Source organism: Diabrotica virgifera, chromosome 3, assembly GCF_917563875.1.
Source record: "Diabrotica virgifera virgifera chromosome 3, PGI_DIABVI_V3a".
In the NCBI taxonomy this organism is placed as follows: Eukaryota; Metazoa; Arthropoda; class Insecta; order Coleoptera; family Chrysomelidae; genus Diabrotica; species Diabrotica virgifera.
In genome coordinates this window covers 145,391,806-145,405,932 of record NC_065445.1, presented here as the reverse complement: position 1 = coordinate 145,405,932, position 14,127 = coordinate 145,391,806, and positions in this window count along the sequence as shown.

Below are 14,127 nucleotides of genomic sequence, written 5' to 3'. Positions count from 1 at the left end.
GAGTCGACTCCAACTAGTTGGAGTCAACTCCAACTGAAACGAGCAGTAAAAGTTGATTTTAAAAATTTAAATCAACTTGTACTAGTTGGAGTTGACTCTTCCTGGATCGATTTAGTAAATGTTGATTATACGAGAATCTCAAGTGCATTTTTGATGAGTGTGCGTTTCTTTGTCTTGACCGTTTTAACTACTTATTAGTAGAGTCTGTAACGTCGTCCCCGTTAGGTTAATTATTCTGATTCGATTTTTTGCACAAACTTACTCAAAGAAATACATCCGTATAACAATCCTTATAACAAATACACAGGGTGTCACGCGGTACCGCGGTCGACAAATTGTTTAACCAATTTTTGTTAAATTTACAAAAATAATTTTTATCTACTTTATCTCATATTATGTAAGTAAAGGTTTTATTGTGTGAAAATTGTAAATATAGATAGCAGTACATGAAGGGCTTAAAGTGTGTCTGAAGTAACAATGTATTTTAAATGGCTTTTAATTTTTCGCATTGTTTTTTAGCACACTTTCATATAATTAAACATCCTTAACTTTCGCCTTCGGGAGGAAATCCGACTCGCCCTTGCAACGGCAACTGAAATGCTCACAAAACAGCAACCACGGAAGCAAAGATGGATGACAGAGAAAATATTGGATTTAATGGATAAAAGAAGAAAATTCAAACAGCACAAAGCAATGTACAAAGCATTAAATAGAACCATTAAACAAAAAATAAAAATTGCAAAAGAAAAATGGATAACAGAACAATGTGAAGAAATCGAAAACTTATATAAAAAACATGATGACTTCCATCTGTATAAGAAACTCAGGAATTCACAGGCACGACATATTCACAAGGACTAAATAATCTAATCAAGGCAAACTGATTTCAAGCCCTGAAGACTATATAAAGGAACTCTTCTATCACATCAGAGAACCTCCTACATTAAATACCGAAAACGATGAAGGTCTTCCAATACTGAAGTCCGAACTGAAATATGTTTTACGTTAACTAAAAAACAACAAATCTGTAGGATGAAAAACCAGCTGAGCTGTTGAAGTTAATCAACGAGAAAACTTAGACCTTCTTCTTGGACTATTTAATAATGTTTACAATACAGGGACTATCCCTAAAACATGGCTTGAATCAGTCTTCATACCACTACCTAAAAAGAATAATGCCAAATTATGCCAGGACTTCCGCCTTATAAGTCTATTAAATAACATTCTAAAGCTTTTCTTGCGTATCATACAGAACAGAATATACAGTAGAGTCTCGGTTATCCGCCCTTCATTTATCCGCTGTTCCGTTTTATCCGTCGCTCCATTTAAGTAATATTTTTTTTTCAAATTTATATAACTTTGAAAATATTAAGCGAGCGGCCGTGGAGTAACGGCATAATCGCTGGCCTCATACGCCAGTGCACGTGGGTTCGAGCCCTGCCAAAGACAAACCATTTTCATTTCCAATAATGACACGAGTCCACTCACCGTGCCTCGGAGAGCACGTTAAGCCGTCGGGCCCCCTGGGCTAGTGTACATTGACATTAGTTACTTGAAACAGGGTTAAATATGTAATTGGCGCCGGAACTGTCCGAAAGGCAAAAAGTTATACGATATTATACAGTGAGCACGTAAAGGTTGGAATAAATTCATTTTCTCGAGAATTGACGATTTTGGAAAAAAAATCCCGAAACAGGTCCATTTTTATTTTTATATTGCGGCTTTTTGGCATATATATCATACTAGTGACGTCACCCGTCTGGGCGTGATGACGTCATCTACGTTTTTTTTAAATGAGAATAGGGGTTACGTGATAGCTCATTTAAAAGGTAATTCAATTTTCTATTCAGTAATATAAACATTAACATTATTATTTATACAGGGTGTCCAAAAAATATTTTTTTTGAATTACATTTTTTGACAAAAAGAAGAATGTGTGTAATTTATTTCACTCATAATACTTTTTACTCCTATCAGAAAACAGGAAATAATGTGTATTTGACAAATAAAAATATTGCTTGTTGCTTAAATTCAGTATTAAAGCAGCCACCCACCTTCCTCTTGACAGTTTGAACATTTAATTTAAGCGAAAAGCAATGATTATTTTTCAAATAAACATTTTATTCTGTTTTATGAGAGCAGTAAAATGTATTTTGAATTAAATAAATTACTTGCATTCTTCTTTTTATGTCAGTAAATTTAATCAAAAAAATAAAAAAAATTGGGCACCTGTATAAAAAATTATGTTATTAGTTATATTATTGAATAGAGAATTGAATTACCTTTCAAATGAGCTATCACAAGACCCCTATTCCCATTTAAAAAAATCATCGATGACGTCATCACGCCCAGATGGGTGACGTCACTAGTATGGTATATATGCCAAAAAGTCGTAATTTAAAAATAAAAATTGACCTGTTTCGGTATTTCTTTCTAAAATCGTCCATTCGCGAGAAAATGAATTTATTCCAACCTTTACGTGCTCACTGTATATTATGAAAGTCAGAAACTAAAAAAAATCAAAGATTAAAGCTACCTCTATAAGATCCTGAAGAAATTTTTGTCATTATTTCATTAATGAGATATTATTTCTAATTATCAACAATGAGCGCTAAGCGCGTATTGAGGCGGCCGTCAATGTGAGTGCGAGTGAGATTCACCATTGGACGGCCGGAATGGTGCATCTCTTTAGCACTCACCATTGTCGGCCGCCTAATACGCACTTAGCGCTCATTGTTAATAACTAAAGATAAAGCTTAGTAATAAAATAGTGACAAAAATTTCTGCTGGATCTTGTATAGGGGGCTATAAACTTTGATTTGGTCACTTTCTGACTTTCATAATAAAGGATTTTAACCGAGTTATTATGCCTTGAAAATGGCTATTTTTGCATTTTTCAAATTTTAAATCGCGTATAACTCGACAACAATCAATTTTAGAGAAAAATCACAAAATACCTTTTTTTGCTCAGAATAACTCAAATGATCTAAAAAAAATTGTTCGAAGTGAAAAAATTATTTTTGTGAATTTGTCTAAAAAAAATTGTTTAAACAATTTATCGATCAAGGTACTGCCTGGCACCCAGTAGATTTGTTATAAGGACCTCTTTTTGAGTAAGTTTGTGCAAAAAATTCGCATCGGAGTAATTTCACTAACGGGGACGACGACACAGCCTCGACTAATTTGAACATATTCAGTAACATTAATTTAATTTCTAGAATCGGCTGTTTGTGTGAATCAGAATCAACTTTTACTAAATGGCATTGGGAAGAGTATACTTTTCCTAGTTGGAGTCTACTTTTACTAGTAAATGTTGAATATAAATCTTCATTTTATATTTATAATCAGCTTTTACTGAAACCAGCCGTTAGAGTCGACTCCAACTAGTTGGAGTCAACTCCAACTGGATAATCAACTTGAACTGTAACATATCTATTATAAGAATTACATAACACTGAATTGAGCCGTTTCCAGAGGAACTAATAATTTTTACTTTCACAAGCGTGAACAATACGATAGAGAGAGCTTTAGCCAGAAGAACAGTAAGGAGAAAAAGGAGACAACATTTACAACATGAAATTGAAAAAGTAGAACGTGAGCACAGAAGCAATCAAATAAAAAATTCTGCAAAGAAGTAAGGCAACATACGAAAGGTGAAAGTGGAGAATTAAAATCAACTACAAGATAGAATTAATATAGCGCATAATCTTTATTTATTTAGATTTGTAAAGGCACATTCATTAGCAGCTCGAAATAGATCAGTTGACTTTAGACCAATTCAATTCCAAAGATTAGCCAGCCAGGATATACGTCTGCGTCCAGAGCCTCTCTTAATATTGCCGTGTAGAAACAACCGTAGAAGTTGGTATCCATTGTGGCTAAAGTAAGCGAATTTTCTGTTCTTTACCATGTTAATAAATTCTTATCTTCTTAGCCTCTGAAGAATAGTTTCGTTAATTATGTATTTATGAGAACTTTACCATTCGTGGAGCACCTCATTTCAAATGCCTCTAATCAGTTTATGACATCATCTGTAAAACCCCTGCTTTCTATTCTGTGAAGAAGTCCTTTTGTTGTAGTTGCAGAGAATCTTTTTAAGACCGTTAAAAGAGCTTCTGGCTTTTTCAATACGAGTTGTTATTTCGTAGCTGAAAAAACAGGTATCTGTACCAAAGAAGTTTTAAACCTTTTTCTTCAAAAACCTTTCTCCACTGTTATAACCATTGTTTTAGATCAATTTCAGTATTCTATTGCTTTAACACCCTAACAGTACATAATCAGAATACATTAGGATCCAAAAATATTGAAAATATATAAGACCGAATCTTCTTCTTATTAATATGCCTATCCGTGACGAATGTTGGTGATCATCATGGCAATCTTTATTTTATCTGCAGCAACGCTACAAAGCTGCACAGATATTGTGTTGAACCAGGTTCTGAGGTTCTTTAACCAGGATGTTCTTCTTCCTAGACCTCGCTTTCCAAATATTTTCCTTGCAAGATGACCTGTAGGAGGGCATATCTGGATTCATTTCGCATAATGTGTCCAAAGTATTTCAACTTTCGAGATTTGATGGTTGTTAGTACCTGTCGGTTATTGCCCATTCTTCTAAGGACCTTCTTATTTGTGGATAATTCTCCGATATAGCGACATCTCAAATGCTTCCAATTTTCGGCACATATCTTCGTTCAATGTCTCTGATTCAACACCATAAAAAAGGACACAGAAGATGTAGCATTGCAGCATTCTTACTTTTATACCAAGAGAATGGTTGTGGCTCTTGATAAAGGCCTCCATACGGTTGAAGCGAATATATCCAGCTTTTCCGATGCGCACTCTTATCTCTTGGTTGGTGGCCGAGGTAGTTGTAGTGCGCCACTCTTTCTACAGGGGTTTGGTTGATGTAGAGCTGTCCTGTTATCTTTTTCTTGCTAATGATCATAAACTTTGTCTTCTTTACGTTTATATTGAGTCCATATTGTTGACTGTAATACGTGTTTTGTTCATGAGGACCTGTAGGTCTGCTAGGTTGTCCGCAAATACTATGTCATCTGCATACCTATGTTATTTAGCCGGTACCAGTTAGAGAAATATACCTTTATCAGTTTCGTGCAAAGCTTCGATAAATATTCTTTCAGAGTAGAGATTGAAAATTAGAGGGGACAAAATGCAGCCTTACCTCACTCCACGCATGATTTTCACATATTCCGTGTGTTCAGCTGCAACTCTGAGGTTTGCAGTCTGATTTCACTAAAGGTTTCTAATTATTTTTAGATCTTGGTTGTTAATTCCTGCTTCTTTCAGTATTTGCAAAATTTCGGCGCGGTGTACTCGATCAAAAGCTTTCTCGTAATCAACCAGACATGCGTATACGTCGCAATTGACGTCTCTGCATCTCTGGAATAAGACTTGTATTGAAAACAAAGCCTCTCTTGTACCAACAGCATTTATGAAGCCGAACTGGTTGGGCGAAATTTGACTTTAACATAGATAGTGATCCAATCCTAGATAGACATAAAATGCATCAGGTAGGTACTTATACATCTATCCTAACACTAATTGCTATTATCTCATACATATTTTTACAGTTTTCTAATTCTCACCACAAACTTTTTTCTTATGGAGACCCCATCATAGAACCGCCTTTTAATACAATGAAGACAAAATCCAATAAATAATGCCAACGCAAATTACTTTTAATCATGTTAATCCTTTTAATGTATCATCCTAGTTTAACTAGCTAGATATACCACGTTTGACCACAAAAGGAATCGCCTTAAAGAAACGAAAAAATTTCTAGGTAAAATCGTTTAAAATCACACGCTATTTCTCATAGAATACTCCATAAATTCATAAATACGACCGACCATCAGTGTGTCACTTGATGTAACCATGTAACTGACATAACTCTTAGTTCTCACCGCCTTACTTATACTGCTTCCGTTACAAGCATGTAGATAAAAGTTTCCAGTTTTCCAGCAAAAAGCTGTTTACGCTTAAAATAAATAGACCAGTCAGTTTATTTCTCACGTTTAAATGTCTATACCTAACTGAACGAATAAGCTCTGACCTTCATTTTAAAATAATTTTTGAATAAAACTGTTAACTGTTTTTTTTTTGCTTTGGTGTGTTTTTCAACCAAGAGGAGTAATGCAAATTTACCGCGCTGTAATCTTGTGTATAATTGGTCCAAACTCAGGCAGGTTTACAGGTTTACTCCATTGACATTTATCAAATTTTGACACTGTTAGCATTTCATAGGTTAATTATTAATTACTGCTTTTATATAAAAACAGTTGTTTTTAGAACTCTTTAGCGACGTATTAGTATAATATAATACCTATTTATGGATTACCGTCGAAGGCCGATATGATTAACCAAAAAAAAGGAGTATTTGGTTATTTTTCTAGTGACCTTCTTGTGTATGAATCTGTCTTTTTAGTTTACTCGTCCTGGTTTAAAAACAAACCATAAGAAATTAAAAATAAATGAAAAATATTATCACTGACAAAACCATGATCCTTTTCATTTTCAACGTTTATTAATATTGTATACGTAGATAATTTTGTCTTTTTGTATTACTTAAAATATTTTTTAATTCTTTTAAAATACCTGTACATTTATATTATCATCATCATCACATATACAACCCTTTTTGGGTCTTAGCCTATGCCAGGATTCTTCTTCATTTTGATCTGTTTCATGTTTTGTTTTCATGTTTTTGTTCTCCAATTTTTATTTTTTAGATTGTTATATCATTTTATGTTTATTCTTAGTACATACAGTAGGAAAAATGAAAGAATACCCATGAACGAACATATAAAACACGCTGTATTTTCCTGTCACCGTGTCACATAAAAAATTGACCTTTTTCTAGTGACCTTCTTGGGTATGAATCTGTCTTTTTAGTTTACTCGTCCTGGTTTAAAAACAAACCATAAGAAATTAAAAATAAATGAAAAATATTATCACTGACAAAACCATGATCCTTTTCATTTTCAACGTTTATTAATATTCTATACGTAGATAATTTTGTCTTTTTGTATTACTTAAAATATTTTTTAGTTCTTCTAAAATATCTGTACATTTATATTATCATCATCATCACATATACCTACAACCCTTTTTGGGTCTTAGCCTATGCCAGGATTCTTCTCCATTTTGATCTGTTTCATGTTTTGTTTTCATGTTTTTGTTCTCAAATTTTACAATATTCCAGCTACAAAAGATCAGATATGAATATTACGTGCCGCGAAAATGTATTTTCATTTAGATGCAAAATAAAATTTGAGTTTTATTTTAAAAGATCTTTCCATAATATTTGCTAAATTTGCAGTAAAAAGCGCCGCAAAAGAGTAACTTTGATACAGTTCGAATTTTGAAATTCTTTTGTGGCGCGTTTACTTCAAATTTAGCAAATATTATGGAAAAATCTTTTAAAATAAAACTAGAATTTTATTTTGTATCAAAATGAAAATACATTTTCGCGCCACGTAATATTCATATCAGATTTTTTGTAGCTGGAATATTGTATGCGCCACTCATTTTTACGGCGTATCAGGAGTTTTTCAAAGTTTTTTTTATAAATTCAATGTATGAAGTTGAATGCAATTTTTCTCGATTACACGTTAAGCTTTATAAATGGTCGCCTTTGTCGCATTATCTCCCAAATGATCTAGTGTTCATCCAATGTACACTAGATTTTTTTCTATTCGGAATAGATTGAAAAAAATTATTGAGATGGCCGGTTAATGAACTCGCATTGCCCGTTGCCAGATCAAATTTTCGTAACCATTACAACTACATAAACCATTTCGGGAATAATCGTTAATTTTATTATACTTTTGTAGCTTATTAACTTCTAAACGGCTTAACCGATTTTGATCACTAAACATGAGTTTGAAACGTATTGATAAGTAGTATTTGGTGCATCTAAGGTCAAGTATGATAACTGAAGCTATTACAGGAATTATTGAGCTTGAAAAACCGTTTTCGGTTCATTTACATCAACATATTCATCAACATTTATTCACTTCCAAAGAAATATAATACACATCATGTAAATACTTAAGAAGACTAATTATTATTAGTCTCATGAGTATCTCTCAAAGTTCTTTTCATGATAATTCCCAATAGAACTAAACAAAAATATGAAGAAACAAAGGCAAACAAACAATTCAGTTTCAACGAAGGATTTGCAACAAGACAAGCTTTGTTCTCAATGTTAAGATTACCCCAAAGATCATTAAAATTACAGAAACCAATTTACGTTTGCTTGACATTATAGATTTTGAAACGATATTTGAAAGGATCCAACACAATAGGCTCTTTGAATATCTAGACATGATAGAAATAAATTATTGGGATCTAAAGCTTGTACAAAATTTATATTGGAAAGAAAAAGCTTTTATTTTGGTAGACGACAAAGAGACCAACAACATTAAGAGAATTAATTTTAACATGAGATATGCAGATGACATAGCGATCACGAATGAAAGTATCGTAGATCTTCAAGTCCATATAGACGGAGTCGATAGAGAATGCTTCAAAAATGGTTCAGATATAGAGTTATAAACAAATTAGGCTAAGGCAAATAGAATCAAGAAAGTGATAAAAAAGAAAAAAAATCACTTTTTATTGCAAGTTAAGATACTTAGATACGGTATACGGCGCGCGGCGGTTAAAATTCAACTGAAATATAGAGGGAAAGAGAGGAATTGGTAGAAAGAATTATTCGTGCCTTTAAAACCTTGGCCAATGGACTTATCAATGGACTTGGTTAATGGAGTTATGATCAGATGAATGGTTAGATGCTGCACCAGATCGAAAAAAATATCGGCAAATTATAATTGAATCAGCGCCAATGGACAAAGTACTAAAATAATCAACCCATTTTCATTTAAGCGTCAGAAATATGAACCATGACAAAAAACGATTAAGAACGTTTAGACTGTTTTGTAAAATCCTCAGACATATTTATAAGCAGAGCAGGAAAGGGGATTATGGCGTAGACGCTATAATTTTGAGCTTTACGGCTTTTATAGTGAACCTAGTATTGGGGAGGTCCATCAAAATAAACAGGCTGCCGTGGCTAGGCCTTTTAGAGAGAATGAACGAGATGGAGAGATCAAAATACATTTTTACAACCAATGACCGGATGGAGTGAGGAATAGAGGCAGGCCCAGAGCACAATTTAAGGACCAGGTGGAAGACGAGTTACGGGTGTTAAGGGTACAAAATTGAAAATCCAAGGCGAAGGATTAGAAGGAATGGAAGCTGATTCTAGCAGGTAAAGACCCTCCAGGGGTTGTAGAGTCAATGATGATGGTGTTGACTAAAATAATACGAAGGAGGTTTCTGTTTGGTGTGTTTAGGTAATGTATTTTTGGATTATATATGATACTCATGTATTTATCAAAACTTTAGTACGTTTTTCTCTTTCTTTAGTCACATTATTTATTAATTGATGGATTCGACCGTTACTTGATGGAAGTTCATTTTATCTAACAATAAAACACTGAAAACGTTTGTTTTCTATACTTCCACAAAATTTATTACAACTATGTGACTACAGCTGTTTCGGCCTAGTGCCTTTCTCAAGTGATTTAGATTACTATGGGTTTGCCTTTTTTAAGTCTTTAACTGAAGAGGTTGAGGAGTGGGGAGCTGTTTGTCTCGAGTTGATCATTTAGAATTATATTTGTATTTTTCAATTTATTAATTTCCATAGATTCTAATAAAGATAGCTTAAGGCCTTTATTTTGAATATGCAGAATTTGAAACTGTTCATTAAAAGATCTAGATTCATTATGATCTAGAAGGTGAAGTGCGTATATAAAAGTGTCTGTTTTTCTATTGTTGAAAGCCCTTTTGTGTTCTGCTATCCGTTTGTCAAAGGTTCTGTTAGTTTGACCGATGTAAGTTTTCGGACAGTCACCACAAGTTAGTTTGTAAACACCACTCTGTAGTTGTTTTCTCTTTCGGCTCTTACTGTTCTTAATATATCTGCTTAAGTTGTTGTTAGTTTTGAAAGCTGGTGTTATTCCTTTCTTTTTTATGTATCTGGCTATTTTTGTTGTTATCTTGCCAGCATATGTAATACAGCAGAAAGTACTGGGTTCTTTCTGTGGTGGTGGATATACTAATTTCAGGGCTTATGGGGTTTTTTGTTTAAAATTTTGTTAATTTTTTGCTCGTTATAGCCATTGTTTACTGCTATTGGTTTAATGACAGAAATTCCCATGTCAAAAAATAATTTCGAGATAAAACTGAACATCAACTGCTATTTGATTAATGATGTTCAGTTTTATCTCGAAATTATTTTTTGACATGGGAATTTCTGTCATTAAACAAATAGCAGTAAACAATGGCTATAACGAACAAACAATTAACAAAATTTTAAACCAAAAACTCCATAAGCCCTGAAATTAGTCTATCCACCACCACAGAAAGAACCCAGTACCTTCTGCTCTCTTACATATACTGGCAAGATAACAACAAAAATAGCCAGATACATAAAAAAGAAAGAAATAACACCAGCTTTCACAACTAACAACAACTTAAGCAGATATATTAAGAACAGTAAGAGCCGAAAGAGAAAACAACTACAGAGTGGTGTTTACAAACTAACTTGTGGTGACTGTCCGAAAACTTACATCAGTCAAACTGGCAGAACCTTTGACAAAGGATAGCAGAACACAAAAGGGCTTTGACCAATAGAAAAACAGACACTTTTATATACGCACTTCACCTTCTAGATCATAACCATTCTCTTAATGAACAGTTTTAAATTCTGCATATTCAAAATAAAGGCCTTAAGCTATCTTTATTAGAATCTATGGAAATTAATAAATTGAAAAATACAAATATAATTCTAAATGACCAACTCGAGGCAAACAGCTCCCCACTCCTCAACCTCTTCACTTAAGACTTAAAAAAGGCAAACCCATAGTAATCTAAATCACTTGAGAAAGGCACTCTGCCGAAACAGCTGTAGTCACATAGTTGTAATAAATTTTGTGGAAGTATATAAAACAAACGTTTTCAGTGTTTTATTGTTAGACATTATTTATTCATCGTTAAATATCCAGAAGCAGTATTTTTTCAATATTATTAATAAAAAAAAGAAAAAGAGCTTTATTAAAAAAAATGTATGCTATTTTAGGGATTGTAAATCCATTTCATTCTTAATTAGCAAATATTATCTTTAATGAATATTCAGCTGCAAGTTAAAAACTAGGATAACACGTTTTGCTTCTTCTTTAAATGCTACTTCCGGTATGGAGATCCGAAATATTGAAGTGTTTTTTTTCTTTGTTGTCTTTCTTCTTAAAACGTAGTTCTTAGTTACATGATACACTAATAAAACCTTCAGAACTCTTCTATAAATCCACACCTCATAAGAGTTAAACCTCTTTATCTTATTTGCCAAATATAATGCCAAATCCCTGTTACAAAGAAATTTTTTTATTTTAATGAAGTTAGTTTTTCAATTCTAACTTTTATTTCGACGGTATAACAATAATTGTTTTATGTTATTAGTGTACCCAGGTACGTGTAGGAGAATTTCCTTAATTTATTTATTACACAGGTATTATTGTCTGGCAAGGATAAGTAATTTTACTAGATATGAAAATCCTATGATAGATCTGCACTATTCTACCCTAGCCATCCTATTCTCCACATAACAGCATTCGCTTGCTTCTTCAAAACCAAACAATCTCCAAATTTATGTAACTAGTTTACCTAAACCTTTATTAAAAGAATTGAAGATTTTAGTAATCGCACGTCCTCTTCCGGTATATAAATAACGAGTAAATATAGCGATAGATCGTCGTATATACATATATTTTCAAACGTTAAACTAAAAAGTGTACAAAAGAAACGAAAGAGTGTTTCAACTCGAAAAATAAAACAAGTATAAAATGCATTGACCTACCCTACACAGATTCTGTTAAGTATAGGAGGCTGTGTGCATGTATACATATAAGACAGAGGCGTAACTAAATAGCCTTGGAAGGGAAAGCTCAGAAAAAATACTGAAATAATGCTGGGTACTAATAGTTCGCTTGATTATTATAATAGGAACTTGTTTTGTGATAGATTGCAAGTGTTTATATAATTAGGACATATGACCTGTAGGGATATTTTGAAAGCGGATTAAATCGTATAATAGATATCTGAAAGTGTACATCTGATAAAAACTATACAGTGTTAATGAAATATTAACTTCAACAGCTGCCATTATGGAACTTGCCCCACTGTTTTTACTTTATGTTTTCTTCGAATATGACTATAAATTAGAATAAAACAATATGAAAATTCAATACAAAACGCTTTTATTTAGTTATGAGTGACTAAAAGTTAAAATATAAAAAAATCAACTAAAAAGCAAAAAATAAAAAAAATCAAACTCGAAGGATTATTCGAAAAAAACGTTCGTTAAAAAATGAAAAAATCTAACACATTCGTTAAAGAAAAGCGTGGGGCGAAAACCGTTTATTCGATGCAGACGCGCCCCACGCTTTTCTTTAACGAATGTGTTAGATTTTTTAATTTTTTTAACGAACGTTTTTTTCGAATAATCCTTCGAGTTTGATTTTTTTATTTTTTGCTTTTTAGTTGATTTTTTTGTATTTTAACTTTTATTCACTCTTAACTAAATAAAAGCGTTTCTTAAAAAAAAATTTTTTATATTGTTTTATTTTCTACTTTTTAGTCTTACACTTTTCAAACATTAAAATATATCTTCATGTTAAAAAAAAGGATGTAGGTATATGACAGATACCTTTTTTGCATTTATTATAACTTTTGATACATACATTGTACATTTTCTGTAATTTCTTCATACATTTCTTAAATCAAAATCATTATTTACGACTATTACTGTTTTCGCAGTATTTCCATCTCTTGTAATACTTTACTATTGCACGGTGTAGACGCTGTTAATTTCTCGCAATGCAGTTCTTCGATGCGCAAGCCGTCTAAAGGTTAGGGATGGCGGTTTTTGACAAAACACCGGTTTTCGGTTATACCGTTTTTTTTTGCTTACGGGTACTTGGCGGTTATAACCGGCCAAAAAAACCGGTTTTTGGAAAAACCGGTATTCGGTTTTTTTAATCCAATAGGTTACAAAGTTACATTTACAATACATTTTAGTTTGCGATACTCCATTCAACTCGATATCAATATGATCAAAATTAGTACTATTGAAAGAACAGGTATTACTTTTAACACGTTTGTATATTTGTAGAATAAGTACATTTTAACACATTTAATACTTCCTGTATGAGTGTATCATTTTGAAAACGTAGCGAAATTCTTGGAGATTCGTATTCGTAATCAGTAATTCGATATTCATAGTCAGAGCATTATTTTTGGTAATGAGAAAAAACACCGGTTTTCGGTTATACCGTTTTTTTTGCTTACGGGTTAACTTGGCGGTTATAACCGGCCAAAAAAACCGGTTTTTGGAAAAACCGGTATTCGGTTTTTTTAATCCAATAGGTTACAAAGTTACATTTACAATACATTTTAGTTTGCGATACTCCATTCAACTCGATATCAATATGATCAAAATTAGTACTATTCACCCACTTTCAATGTCAAGAGTTAAGTGTGAAAAATAGATGATGTTTGCGTCTAATTCAACCAGATCACTTCTTATGTAAATATTATGATTACAAATACCTTTTCAAGGAAATATTATAATAAAACTTAATAACTGTTTCTGGCTGATGTGAGGTTGCACTTTCAGTTTGCTTCTGTATTTTATAAAATAAAATAAAATTTGAATTGTGGTTTTGTTTGGAATAATTACTTGAGAATAATAATTATGATTGGGATCCAAAATAATACCTAACCTAATCCTAATCACCCTAAAAACCTAATAACCGGTTTTTACTTTAAAAAGAAAAAACCGGTTATAACCGGGACAAAAAAACAACCGGTAAAACCGGTTATTGCGAAGTAAAAAAACCGGTTTTAGGTTTAAACCGGTAGGTTTTTCCCATCCCTACTAAAGGTACGTATCCATACAAGGGTAAACCTCGCTCGGTGTAGTAGCTCCACATAGTGGACACGTCGGTGATCGCCGCTTGGCGCGTACACTCTTCGTTTCAACCG